The sequence below is a fragment of the Anser cygnoides genome, chromosome 4 (genome assembly GCF_040182565.1).
Source record: "Anser cygnoides isolate HZ-2024a breed goose chromosome 4, Taihu_goose_T2T_genome, whole genome shotgun sequence".
NCBI classification, from domain to species: domain Eukaryota; kingdom Metazoa; phylum Chordata; class Aves; order Anseriformes; family Anatidae; genus Anser; species Anser cygnoides.
The window spans coordinates 42718211-42733995 of NC_089876.1; the positions used below are offsets into that span (position 1 = coordinate 42718211).

Sequence of the window (15785 nt, forward strand, 5' to 3'; positions counted from 1 at the left end):
TACCACAAACGTTGAATGAATCCACGGCTGCCCTCCCCCATACCATACTTTCGAGGAACCGGCCTTCGTCCAAGTACAAGAAAGGAAGGAATCGAACCCTCACATGCTGGTTTCAAGCCAACTGCATTCACCGCTCATGCTTCTTTCTTATGAGACGTTAGTAAACCAATTACATAGCCTTGTCAAGACTAAATCACAGGTAAAAATCCTGTACATCTCATGTGGCCAACCACTCCCAACTAGGATTCCAAGACGCCTCATCACCCATCATAGAAGAACTCGTTGAATTCCACGACCACGCTCTAATCGTTGCCCTAGCTATCTGCAGCCTAGTTCTCTACCTTTTAGCCCACATACTAACAGAAAAACTCTCGTCCAATGCTGTAGACGCCCAAGAAGTAGAGCTGATCTGGACAATCCTACCTGCTATCGTCCTGGTACTCCTCGCCCTCCCATCCCTACAAATCCTCTACATAATGGACGAAATCGATGAACCAGACCTCACCCTAAAAGCCATCGGCCACCAATGATACTGAAGCTACGAATACACAGACTTCAAAGACCTATCATTCGACTCCTACATAGTGCCCACCCCAGACTTACCCAACGGCCACTTCCGACTGCTAGAAGTTGACCACCGCGTAGTTACCCCAATAGAATCCCCCATCCGCGTAATCATTACTGCAGGAGACGTACTCCACTCCTGAGCAGTCCCAACGCTCGGAGTTAAAACAGACGCAATCCCAGGCCGACTAAACCAAACTTCATTCATTACCACCCGGCCTGGGATTTTTTACGGACAATGCTCAGAAATTTGCGGGGCTAATCACAGCTACATACCCATTGTAGTAGAATCAACCCCACTCCCACATTTCGAGGCCTGATCGTCCCTTCTATCATCATCCTAATCATTAAGAAGCTATGCAACAGCACTAGCCTTTTAAGCTAGCCAAAGAGGGACTTCCCCCTCCTTAATGATATGCCACAGCTTAACCCCGCACCATGATTTTCAATCATAATTATAACCTGATTAACCCTAGCACTCCTCATCCAACCAAAACTACTAGCCTTCACCACAACCAACCCCCCATCAAATAAGACCTCCCTCACTACCAAACCCACACCATGATCCTGACCATGAACCTAAGCTTCTTTGACCAATTTTCCAGCCCCAATCTATTCGGCATCCCCTTAATCCTACTATCCCTACTCTTCCCAGCCCTACTATTCCCGTCCCCAAACAACCGATGAATCAACAACCGCCTTTCTACTATCCAAACATGACTCCTTCACCTAATCACAAAACAACTAATAGTCCCACTCAACAAAAATGGCCACAAATGAGCCATAATATTTACATCCCTAATAATCATACTTCTTACAATCAACCTTCTAGGCCTCCTTCCATATACATTCACCCCAACCACCCAACTATCTATGAACATAGCCCTAGCCTTCCCACTATGGCTCGCCACACTACTAACAGGCCTACGAAACCAACCATCAGCCTCTTTAGCCCACCTATTACCCGAAGGTACCCCTACACCCCTAATCCCCGCACTAATCCTGATCGAAACAACCAGCCTACTAATCCGCCCCCTAGCCCTCGGAGTCCGCCTTACAGCCAACCTTACAGCAGGACACTTACTCATCCAACTCATCTCTACAGCCTCCATTGCATTAATACCCACCCTTCCTGCAGTATCCATCCTAACAATAATCATCCTACTACTCCTAACCATCCTAGAAGTAGCAGTAGCCATAATCCAGGCCTACGTCTTCGTGCTCCTTCTAAGCCTATACTTACAAGAAAACATCTAATGGCACACCAAGCACACTCATACCACATAGTCGACCCAAGCCCTTGACCAATCTTCGGGGCAGCCGCCGCCCTACTCACAACCTCAGGATTAATCATGTGATTCCACTACAACTCATCCATACTACTAACCCTAGGCCTCATCTCAATACTCCTAGTAATACTCCAATGATGACGAGACATTGTACGAGAAAGCACCTTCCAAGGCCATCACACTCCCACAGTCCAAAAAGGCCTACGATACGGCATAATCCTTTTCATCACATCCGAAGCATTCTTCTTCTTAGGGTTCTTCTGAGCGTTCTTCCACTCGAGCCTGGCCCCAACCCCAGAACTAGGAGGCCAATGACCCCCAACAGGAATTAAACCACTCAACCCGATAGAAGTCCCCCTACTAAACACAGCCATCCTACTAGCCTCAGGCGTTACCGTAACGTGAGCCCATCACAGCATCACAGAAGGAAACCGAAAACACGCCATCCACGCCCTAACCCTAACGATCCTCCTGGGATTCTACTTCACAGCCCTACAAGCAATAGAATACCACGAAGCCCCATTCTCAATCGCCGATAGCGTCTACGGATCTACCTTCTTCGTTGCCACTGGATTCCACGGACACCATGTAATCATCGGATCCTCCTTCCTGACCGTCTGCCTCTTCCGACTGATCAAGTTCCACTTTACATCAGACCACCACTTCGGATTCGAGGCAGCAGCCTGATACTGACACTTCGTAGACGTCATCTGACTATTCCTCTACATAACCATCTACTGATGAGGATCTTGCTCTTCTAGTATATTAATTACAATTGACTTCCAATCTCTAGAATCTGGTATAAACCCAGAGGAGAGCAATGAACGCACTCATGTTCATATTCGCCCTATCATCAATCCTAAGCGCCGCCCTAACCGCATTAAACTTCTGACTCGCCCAAATAAACCCCGACTCAGAGAAACTCTCACCGTACGAATGTGGATTCGACCCACTTGGATCTGCTCGATTACCATTCTCAGTCCGATTCTTCCTCAGTAGCCATCCTGTTCGTCCTATTCGACCTAGAAATCGCCCTCCTACTCCCCCTGCCATGAGCCGTCCAACTCCAATCCCCCCTAATGACCCTCGCCTGAACTGTAGTGATCCTCCTTCTCCTAACACTCGGACTGGCCTACGAGTGAATTCAAGGGGGCCTAGAATGAGCAGAATAACAGAAAGTTAGTCTAACCAAAAAGATAGCTGGTTTCGACCCAGCAGATTACAGCCAACCCTGTAACTTTCTTATGTCGCCCCTACATTTAAGCTTCTACTCAGCCTTCATTTTCAGCGGACTAGGACTAGCCTTCCACCGAACCCACCTAGTATCCGCCCTACTATGCCTTGAAAGCATAATATTATCGATATTCGTAGGCCTATCAATATGATCCATCGAAAACCAAGTCTCCTCATTCACCATGGTACCAATTCTCATGCTAACCTTCTCAGCGTGTGAGGCGGGCACAGGCCTGGCCATCCTAGTAGCCTCCACCCGCACACATGGCTCCGACCATCTACACAACCTAAACCTCCTGCAATGCTAAAAATCATCCTACCCACAATCATACTTCTTCCAACAGCCCTGCTGTCTCCACCAAAATTTCTATGGACTAACACCACCTTATACAGCCTCCTAATCGCTGCCCTAAGCCTACAGTGATTAATCCCAACCTACTACCCCTACAAATTTTTATCCAACTGAACAGGAATTGACCAAATCTCATCCCCCCTCCTAGTACTATCCTGCTGACTACTCCCACTCATAATCATAGCAAGCCAAAACCACCTGCAACAAGAACCCCTACAACGCAAACGAATCTTTATCTCAACCTTAGTCGCAGTCCAGCCATTCATCCTACTAGCCTTTTCCACCACAGAACTAGCACTATTTTACATCTCATTTGAAGCAACCCTCATTCCCACCCTAATCTTAATCACCCGATGGGGGAACCAACCAGAACGCCTAAGCGCTGGCATCTACCTGCTATTCTACACGCCAGTAAGCTCTCTACCCCTGCTAATCACAATCATACACCTATACGTGAAAATTGGCACCCTGCACCTGCCAACCCTACAACTAACCCACCCAACCCTATCCACCTCATGGACAGGAATACTATCAGGTCTAGCACTGCTCATAGCATTCATAGTAAAAGCCCCACTATACGGCCTACACCTCTGACTGCCAAAAGCCCACGTAGAAGCACCCATCGCAGGCTCAATACTCCTCGCCACCCTACTACTAAAGCTAGGAGGATACGGAATTATACGAGTCACTCTATTTATGGGCCCACTGTCCAACCTCCTGCACTACCCCTTCCTAACCCTGGCCCTATGAGGCGCCCTAATGACTAGCTCAATCTGCCTACGACAGACAGACCTAAAATCACTAATCGCTTATTCATCCGTTAGCCACATAGGCCTAGTTATCGCCGCAGGAATAATCCAAACCCACTGATCATTCTCAGGGGCAATGATCCTAATAATTTCCCATGGACTAACTTCCTCCATACTATTCTGCCTAGCCAACACAAACTATGAACGTACGCACAGCCGAATTCTACTACTCACACGAGGCCTACAACCTCTCCTACCACTCATAGCTACCTGATGATTGCTGGCCAATCTAACAAACATAGCCTTACCCCCAACAACAAACCTCATAGCAGAGCTAACCATTATAATCACCTTATTCAACTGATCTGCCTTCACGATCATCCTAACAGGAATCGCAACCCTATTAACCGCCTCCTACACCTTATTCATACTACTAATGACCCAACGAGGCTCAATCCCCTCCCACATCACATCTATGCAAAACTCAACCACGCGAGAACACCTGCTCATAACACTCCACATTATCCCAATATTCCTCCTAATCCTCAAACCCGAACTGATCTCCGGAATCCCCTCATGCAAGTATAGTTTAAACCAAACATTAGACTGTGATTCTAAGAATAGAAGTTCAAACCTTCTTACCTGCCGAGGGGAGGGTTTAACCAACAAGAGCTGCTAACTCTTACATCTGAGCCTAAAACCTCAGCCCCCTTACTTTTAAAGGATAACAGCAATCCACTGGTCTTAGGAACCACCCATCTTGGTGCAAATCCAAGTAAAAGTAGTGAACCCCACACTACTAATCAACTCCCTCACACTACTCACGCTGACAATCCTCCTAACCCCAATCATCCTGCCATTTCTATTTAAAAACTTTAAAAACACCCCACAAGCCACCACCCGTGCTGTTAAAACCGCATTCCTAATTAGCCTAGCCCCTACAACCGCATTCATCTACTCGGGAGTAGAATCTGTCACCTGCCACTGGGAGTGAAAATTCATTATAAACTTTAAAATCCCCCTGAGCCTAAAAATAGACCAATACTCAATAACATTTCTTCCAATCGCCCTATTTGTAACATGATCAATCCTACAATTCGCCATATGATACATGGCCTCAGAGCCATACGTAACAAAATTTTTCACCTACCTACTGACATTCCTAGTCGCCATACTCCTCCTAACAACCGCAAACAACATATTCCTCCTATTCGTAGGCTGGGAAGGAGTACGAATCATGTCCTTCCTTCTCATCGGCTGATGACAAGGCCGAGCAGATGCCAACACCGCCGCCCTACGAGCCGTAATCTACAACCGAATCGGAGACATCGGACTGATCCTGAGCATAGCATGACTAGCTTCAACATTCAACACCTGAGAGATCCAACAAGCCGTACACCCCCACCAAACCCCAATCCTCCCCCTCATAGGATTAATCCTCGCAGCCGCAGGAAAATCCGCCCAATTTGGACTCCACCCATGACTGCCCGCAGCAATAGAAGGCCCCACCCCAGTATCAGCCCTACTGCACTCCAGTACCATAGTAGTAGCCGGAATCTTCCTGCTCATCCGCATGCACCCCCTGCTAGCCACCAACCAGACAGCCCTAACTGCCTGCCTATGCCTAGGTGCTCTATCAACCCTATTCGCTGCCACATGCACCCTAACCCAAAATGACATCAAAAAAATCATTGCTTTCTCAACATCCAGCCAACTAGGACTAATAATAGTCACTATCGGACTAAACCTCCCACAACTAGCCTTCCTACACATCTCAACCCATGCCTTCTTTAAAGCCATACTATTCCTATGCTCAGGGTCTATCATCCACAACCTAAACGGAGAACAAGATATCCGAAAGATAGGAGGCCTACAGAAAATACTCCCAGTCACTACTTCCTGCCTAACCATCGGAAACCTGGCGCTGATAGGAACCCCATTCCTAGCCGGATTCTACTCAAAAGACCTCATCATCGAAAGCTTAAACACATCATACCTAAATACTTGAGCCCTACTCCTAACCCTTATAGCCACAGCATTCACCGCAACCTACAGCATCCGCATAACCATCCTAGTCCAAGCTGGACAAACCCGAATCCCCCCAATAGTATCAATAAACGAAAACAACCCACTAATCACCGCCCCCCTAACCCGACTCGCCCTAGGCAGCATTACAGCAGGAATAATCATTACCTCTTTCATCACACCAACCAAAACCCCCCCAATAACCATACCCCTTATCACCAAAACCGCTGCCATCCTCATAACAATCCTAGGAATCATCCTAGGCCCCTCATGTACAGGGCCACACCCCTCTAACGGCGCAAGCTTACATAGAAACATTATTAACAGACCTAGACAGATACAAAAACCCCTACAAGACCACGTATTAACTAACCCTGTTAACCCGACTCAGGAGCGCCTATAAGAGCGATTAAAATCTGTGAAAGGAACTCGGCAAATTAATAAGGCCCGACTGTTTACCAAAAACATAGCCTTCAGCAAATTAAACAAGTATTGAAGGTGATGCCTGCCCGGTGACTTAGGTTTAACGGCCGCGGTATCCTAACCGTGCAAAGATAGCGCAACCAATTGTCCCATAAATCGAGACTTGTATGAATGGCTAAACGAGGTCTTAACTGTCTCTCACAGATAATCAGTGAAATTGATCTCCCCGTGCAAAAGCGGGGATGTGAACATAAGACGAGAAGACCCTGTGGAACTTAAAAATCAACGACCACCGCGAATCCTCAATCAACCCCACTGGGGCCACTACCATCGCAGAGCCTGGTCGATATTTTTCGGTTGGGGCGACCTTGGAGGAGAACAAATCCTCCAAAAACAAGACCATACCTCTTTACCTAGAGCTACCCCTCAAAGTGCTAACAGTGACCAGACCCAATATAATTGATTAATGGACCAAGCTACCCCAGGGATAACAGCGCAATCCCCCTCAAGAGCCCATATCGACAGGGGGGTTTACGACCTCGATGTTGGATCAGGACATCCTAATGGTGCAGCCGCTATTAAGGGTTCGTTTGTTCAACGATTAACAGTCCTACGTGATCTGAGTTCAGACCGGAGCAATCCAGGTCGGTTTCTATCTATGACACACTCTCCCCAGTACGAAAGGACCGGGAAAGTGGGGCCAATACCACAAGCACGCCCCCCCCCTCTAAGCAGTGAAACCAACTAAACCGTGAAGAGGGCCTTCCCCCACCACTTTCAATCCTAGAAAAGGACCAGCTAGAGTGGCAGAGCCCGGCAAGTGCAGAAGGCTTAAGCCCTTTCCCCAGAGGTTCAAATCCTCTCCCTAGCTTCACCCATGATTCAAATAACAACACTAAGCTGCCTCGTTATATCCCTCCTATACATCATCCCAATCCTGATTGCCGTAGCCTTCCTAACCCTAGCAGAACGGAAAATCCTAAGCTACATACAATCCCGCAAAGGCCCTAACGTTGTCGGGCCTTTTGGCCTACTTCAACCATTTGCGGACGGACTGAAACTATTTACCAAAGAGCCCATCCGACCCTCTACCTCTTCCCCACTTCTATTCATTCTGATACCAATACTAGCCCTTGTCCTAGCCCTCACCACTTGAGCACCACTACCACTCCCATTTCCCCTAGCAGATCTAAACCTCGGAGTTCTCTTCCTAATAGCCATGTCAAGCCTAGCCGTCTACTCAGTCCTATGATCAGGCTGAGCCTCGAACTCAAAATACGCACTAATCGGAGCCCTACGGGCAGTAGCACAGACCATTTCATACGAAGTGACACTGGCCATAATCCTGCTATCAATAATCATACTAAGCGGAAGCTACACACTCAGCTCCTTTGCCGTCGCACAGGAGCCTCTATACTTCATTTTCTCCTCATGACCCCTAGCAATAATATGATACGTATCCACCCTAGCAGAGACAAACCGAGCTCCTTTTGACCTCACAGAGGGCGAATCTGAGCTAGTCTCAGGGTTTAACGTTGAATACGCCGCAGGACCCTTCGCCTTATTCTTCCTAGCTGAATATGCGAACATTATGCTAATAAATACACTTACAGCCATCATATTCCTAAACCCAAGCGCCCTAGGGCCACCCACAGAACTATTCCCCGTCATCCTAGCCACAAAAGTCCTCCTACTATCTTCTGGTTTCTTATGGGTCCGAGCTTCATACCCACGATTCCGATATGACCAACTAATGCACCTACTATGAAAAAACTTCCTACCCCTCACACTAGCTCTGTGCCTCTGACACATCAGCATACCTATCTGCTATGCAGGCCTACCTCCTTACATAAGGAAATGTGCCTGAACTACAAAGGGTCACTATGATAAAGTGAACATAGAGGTATAACAGCCCTCTCATTTCCTGTTGACCTTAGAAAAGTAGGAATTGAACCCACACAAGAGAAATCAAAATTCTCCATACTTCCCTTATATTATTTTCTAGTAGAGTCAGCTAATCAAGCTATCGGGCCCATACCCCGAAAATGATGGTTTAACCCCCTCCTCTACTAATGAACCCTTACGCGACCCCAATCATAACCTTCAGCCTCATCTTGGGCACCACAATCACAATTTCCAGCAACCACTGAGTTCTGGCCTGGACAGGACTGGAGATCAACGCACTAGCCATCATTCCCCTAATTGCCAAATCCCACCACCCACGAGCAGTAGAAGCCGCAACGAAATACTTCCTAACCCAAGCAGCTGCTTCCGCCCTGGTCCTATTCTCTAGCATAACCAATGCCTGAGTCACCGGCCAATGAGACATCACACAAATAAACCACCCAACCTCCTGTCTACTACTGACAGCAGCAATCGCTATTAAACTGGGCCTAGTGCCATTTCACTTCTGATTCCCAGAAGTACTACAAGGATCGCCACTAATAACAGCCCTGCTACTCTCGACCCTCATAAAATTCCCCCCACTAACCCTGCTCCTACTAACATCCAAATCCCTCGACCCAGCTCTACTCACCGCCATGGCCCTAGCCTCAACAGCACTAGGAGGCTGAATAGGACTGAACCAAACACAAACACGCAAAATCCTAGCCTTCTCGTCCATCTCCCACTTAGGCTGAATCGCCATCATCCTAGTTTACAGCCCCAAATTGGCCTTACTTACCTTCTACCTATACACAATCATAACATCAGCCGTATTCCTAGCCCTTAACAAAATCAAAGCCCTTAACCTATCCGTGATCACAACCTCATGAACAAAAACCCCAGTGCTAAACGCCACCCTAATACTAGTACTTTTATCCCTAGCAGGCCTCCCCCCATTAACAGGCTTTATACCAAAGTGACTTATCATCCAAGAACTAACTAAACAGGAAATAACACCAGCAGCCATGGCAATTGCCATGCTATCACTGCTCAGCCTCTTCTTCTACCTACGCCTCGCATACCACTCAACAATTACCCTTCCCCCCAACTCCTCTAACCACATAAAACAATGATACACTAGCAAAGCCCCAAGCACACCTACTGCGGTCCTTGCCTCACTATCAATCCTCTTACTTCCCCTGTCCCCAATAATACATGCCATTGTCTAGAAACTTAGGATAACACCCCAAACCGAAGGCCTTCAAAGCCTTAAATAAGAGTTAAACCCTCTTAGTTTCTGCACATTAAGACTTACAGAATATTAACCTGTATCTTCTGAATGCAAGTCAGACGCTTTAATTAAGCTAAAGCCTCCCTAGACAGATGGGCTTCGATCCCACAAAACTCTAGTTAACAGCTAAATGCCTAAACCAATTGGCTTCTGCCTACAAAGACCCTGACGCACCCTAGTGCGCATCGATGAGCTTGCAACTCAACATGAATTTCACTACAGAGCCGATAAGAAGAGGAATTAAACCTCTGTAAAAAGGACTACAGCCTAACGCTTCAACACTCAGCCATCTTACCCGTCACCTTCATCAACCGATGACTATTTTCCACTAACCATAAGGATATTGGCACCCTGTACCTCATCTTCGGGGCATGAGCAGGAATAGTCGGCACCGCACTCAGCCTATTAATCCGCGCAGAACTAGGACAACCAGGAACTCTCCTAGGCGACGACCAAATTTACAATGTAATCGTTACCGCTCACGCCTTTGTAATAATCTTCTTTATAGTCATACCCATCATGATCGGAGGATTCGGCAACTGATTAGTCCCCCTCATAATCGGTGCCCCCGACATAGCATTCCCGCGAATAAACAACATAAGCTTTTGACTCCTCCCCCCATCATTCCTCCTCCTACTAGCCTCATCCACTGTAGAAGCTGGCGCCGGCACAGGCTGAACTGTCTACCCTCCCCTAGCAGGTGACCTTGCCCACGCCGGAGCTTCAGTAGACCTGGCTATCTTCTCACTCCACTTAGCCGGTATCTCCTCCATCCTTGGGGCCATCAACTTTATCACCACAGCCATCAACATAAAACCCCCCGCACTCTCACAATACCAAACCCCACTATTTGTCTGATCCGTACTAATTACCGCCATCCTACTCCTTCTATCACTCCCCGTACTCGCCGCCGGTATTACAATATTACTAACTGATCGAAACCTAAACACCACATTCTTCGACCCCGCTGGAGGAGGAGACCCAATCCTGTACCAACACCTATTCTGATTCTTCGGACACCCAGAAGTCTATATTCTGATCCTACCGGGGTTCGGAATCATCTCACACGTAGTCACGTACTACTCAGGCAAAAAGGAGCCCTTCGGCTACATGGGAATAGTCTGAGCCATACTATCCATCGGCTTCCTAGGATTCATCGTCTGAGCTCACCACATGTTTACAGTAGGAATAGACGTTGATACCCGAGCCTACTTTACATCAGCCACTATAATCATTGCCATCCCTACCGGAATCAAAGTATTTAGCTGACTAGCCACCCTGCACGGAGGAACAATCAAATGAGACCCCCCCAATACTATGAGCTCTAGGATTTATCTTCCTATTTACCATCGGAGGATTAACAGGAATCGTTCTTGCAAACTCTTCCCTAGACATCGCCCTGCACGACACGTACTACGTAGTTGCCCACTTCCACTACGTCCTATCCATAGGCGCCGTCTTTGCCATTCTAGCAGGATTTACTCACTGATTCCCACTACTCACTGGGTTTACCCTACACCAAACATGAGCAAAAGCCCACTTCGGGGTAATATTTACAGGAGTAAACCTAACGTTCTTCCCCCAGCACTTCCTAGGCCTAGCAGGAATACCCCGACGATACTCGGACTATCCCGACGCCTACACACTATGAAACACCATTTCCTCCATCGGCTCCCTAATCTCAATAGTAGCCGTAATCATACTAATATTCATCATCTGAGAAGCCTTTCCGGCCAAACGAAAAGTCCTACAACCAGAACTAACTACCACAAACGTTGAATGAATCCACGGCTGCGCTCCCCCATACCATACTTTCGAGGAACCGGCCTTCGTCCAAGTACAAGAAAGGAAGGAATCGAACCCTCACATGCTGGTTTCAAGCCAACTGCATTAACCGCTCATGCTTCTTTCTTATGAGACGTTAGTAAACCAATTACATAGCCTTGTCAAGACTAAATCACAGGTAAAAATCCTGTACATCTCATGTGGCCAACCACTCCCAACTAGGATTCCAAGACGCCTCATCACCCATCATAGAAGAACTCGTTGAATTCCACGACCACGCCCTAATCGTTGCCCTAGCTATCTGCAGCCTAGTTCTCTACCTTTTAGCCCACATACTAACAGAAAAACTCTCGTCCAATGCTGTAGACGCCCAAGAAGTAGAGCTGATCTGGACAATCCTACCTGCTATCGTCCTGGTACTCCTCGCCCTCCCATCCCTACAAATCCTCTACATAATGGACAAAATCGATGAACCAGACCTCACCCTAAAAGCCATCGGCCACCAATGATACTGAAGCTACGAATACACAGACTTCAAAGACCTATCATTCGACTCCTACATAGTGCCCACCCCAGACTTACCCAACGGCCACTTCCGACTGCTAGAAGTTGACCACCGCGTAGTTATCCCAATAGAATCCCCCATCCGCGTGATCATTACTGCAGGAGACGTACTCCACTCCTGAGCAGTCCCAACGCTCGGAGTTAAAACAGACGCAATCCCAGGCCGACTAAACCAAACTTCATTCATTACCACCCGGCCTGGGATTTTTTACGGACAATGCTCAGAAATTTGCGGGGCTAATCACAGCTACATACCCATTGTAGTAGAATCAACCCCACTCCCACATTTCGAGGCCTGATCGTCCCTTCTATCATCATCCTAATCATTAAGAAGCTATGCAACAGCACTAGCCTTTTAAGCTAGCCAAAGAGGGACTTCCCCCTCCTTAATGATATGCCACAGCTTAACCCCGCACCATGATTTTCAATCATAATTATAACCTGATTAACCCTAGCACTCCTCATCCAACCAAAACTACTAGCCTTCACCACAACCAACCCCCCATCAAATAAGACCTCCCTCACTACCAAACCCACACCATGATCCTGACCATGAACCTAAGCTTCTTTGACCAATTTTCCAGCCCCAATCTATTCGGCATCCCCTTAATCCTACTATCCCTACTCTTCCCAGCCCTACTATTCCCGTCCCCAAACAACCGATGAATCAACAACCGCCTTTCTACTATCCAAACATGACTCCTTCACCTAATCACAAAACAACTAATAGTCCCACTCGACAAAAATGGCCACAAATGAGCCATAATATTTACATCCCTAATAATCATACTTCTTACAATCAACCTTCTAGGCCTCCTTCCATATACATTCACCCCAACCACCCAACTATCTATGAACATAGCCCTAGCCTTCCCACTATGGCTCGCCACACTACTAACAGGCCTACGAAACCAACCATCAGCCTCTTTAGCCCACCTATTACCCGAAGGTACCCCTACACCCCTAATCCCCGCACTAATCCTGATCGAAACAACCAGCCTACTAATCCGCCCCCTAGCCCTCGGAGTCCGCCTTACAGCCAACCTTACAGCAGGACACTTACTCATCCAACTCATCTCTACAGCCTCCATTGCATTAATACCCACCCTTCCTGCAGTATCCATCCTAACAATAATCATCCTACTACTCCTAACCATCCTAGAAGTAGCAGTAGCCATAATCCAGGCCTACGTCTTCGTGCTCCTTCTAAGCCTATACTTACAAGAAAACATCTAATGGCACACCAAGCACACTCATACCACATAGTTGACCCAAGCCCTTGACCAATCTTCGGGGCAGCCGCCGCCCTACTCACAACCTCAGGATTAATCATGTGATTCCACTACAACTCATCCATACTACTAACCCTAGGCCTCATCTCAATACTCCTAGTAATACTCCAATGATGACGAGACATTGTACGAGAAAGCACCTTCCAAGGCCATCACACTCCCACAGTCCAAAAAGGCCTACGATACGGCATAATCCTTTTCATCACATCCGAAGCATTCTTCTTCTTAGGGTTCTTCTGAGCGTTCTTCCACTCGAGCCTGGCCCCAACCCCAGAACTAGGAGGCCAACGACCCCCAACAGGAATTAAACCACTCAACCCGATAGAAGTCCCCCTACTAAACACAGCCATCCGACTAGCCTCAGGCATTACCGTAACGTGAGCCCATCACAGCATCACAGAAGGAAACCGAAAACACGCCATCCACGCCCTAACCCTAACGATCCTCCTGGGATTCTACTTCACAGCCCTACAAGCAATAGAATACCACGAAGCCCCATTCTCAATCGCCGATAGCGTCTACGGATCTACCTTCTTCGTTGCCACTGGATTCCACGGACTCCACGTAATCATCGGATCCTCCTTCCTGACCGTCTGCCTCTTCCGACTGATCAAGTTCCACTTTACATCAGACCACCACTTCGGATTCGAGGCAGCAGCCTGATACTGACACTTCGTAGACGTCATCTGACTATTCCTCTACATAACCATCTACTGATGAGGATCTTGCTCTTCTAGTATATTAATTACAATTGACTTCCAATCTCTAGAATCTGGTATAAACCCAGAGGAGAGCAATGAACGCACTCATGTTCATATTCGCCCTATCATCAATCCTAAGCGCCGCCCTAACCGCATTAAACTTCTGACTCGCCCAAATAAACCCCGACTCAGAGAAACTCTCACCGTACGAATGTGGATTCGACCCACTTGGATCTGCTCGATTACCATTCTCAGTCCGATTCTTCCTCAGTAGCCATCCTGTTCGTCCTATTCGACCTAGAAATCGCCCTCCTACTCCCCCTGCCATGAGCCGTCCAACTCCAATCCCCCCTAATGACCCTCACCTGAACTGTAGTGATCCTCCTTCTCCTAACACTCGGACTGGCCTACGAGTGAATTCAAGGGGGCCTAGAATGAGCAGAATAACAGAAAGTTAGTCTAACCAAAAAGATAGCTGGTTTCGACCCAGCAGATTACAGCCAACCCTGTAACTTTCTTATGTCGCCCCTACATTTAAGCTTCTACTCAGCCTTCATTTTCAGCGGACTAGGACTAGCCTTCCACCGAACCCACCTAGTATCCGCCCTACTATGCCTTGAAAGCATAATATTATCGATATTCGTAGGCCTATCAATATGATCCATCGAAAACCAAGTCTCCTCATTCACCATGGTACCAATTCTCATGCTAACCTTCTCAGCGTGTGAGGCGGGCACAGGCCTGGCCATCCTAGTAGCCTCCACCCGCACACATGGCTCCGACCATCTACACAACCTAAACCTCCTGCAATGCTAAAAATCATCCTACCCACAATCATACTTCTTCCAACAGCCCTGCTGTCTCCGCCAAAATTTCTATGGACTAACACCACCTTATACAGCCTCCTAATCGCTGCCCTAAGCCTACAGTGATTAATCCCAACCTACTACCCCTACAAATTTTTATCCAACTGAACAGGAATTGACCAAATCTCATCCCCCCTCCTAGTACTATCCTGCTGACTACTCCCACTCATAATCATAGCAAGCCAAAACCACCTGCAACAAGAACCCCTACAACGCAAACGAATCTTTATCTCAACCTTAGTCGCAGTCCAGCCATTCATCCTACTAGCCTTTTCCACCACAGAACTAGCACTATTTTACATCTCATTTGAAGCAACCCTCATTCCCACCCTAATCTTAATCACCCAATGGGGGAACCAACCAGAACGCCTAAGCGCTGGCATCTACCTGCTATTCTACACGCTAGTAAGCTCTCTACCCCTGCTAATCACAATCATACACCTATACGTGAAAATTGGCACCCTGCACCTGCCAACCCTACAACTAACCCACCCAACCCTATCCACCCCATGGACAGGAATACTATCAGGTCTAGCACTGCTCATAGCATTCATAGTAAAAGCCCCACTATACGGCCTACACCTCTGACTGCCAAAAGCCCACGTAGAAGCACCCATCGCAGGCTCAATACTCCTCGCCGCCCTACTACTAAAGCTAGGAGGATACGGAATTATACGAGTCACTCTATTTATGGGCCCACTGTCCAACCTCCTGCACTACCCCTTCCTAACCCTGGCCCTATGAGGCGCCCTAATGACTAGCTCAAT

At 47.6% G+C, this 15785-nt stretch overlaps 2 pseudogenes; both read left to right on the forward strand.

Annotated features, from left to right (window-relative positions):
- The first annotated feature begins 207 nt into the window (after positions 1-207).
- LOC136790703 (cytochrome c oxidase subunit 3-like) lies at positions 208-2604 on the forward strand (annotated as a pseudogene).
- Positions 2605-12538: 9934 nt separating this feature from the next.
- LOC136790702 (cytochrome c oxidase subunit 3-like) lies at positions 12539-14178 on the forward strand (annotated as a pseudogene).
- Positions 14179-15785: the final 1607 nt, after the last annotated feature.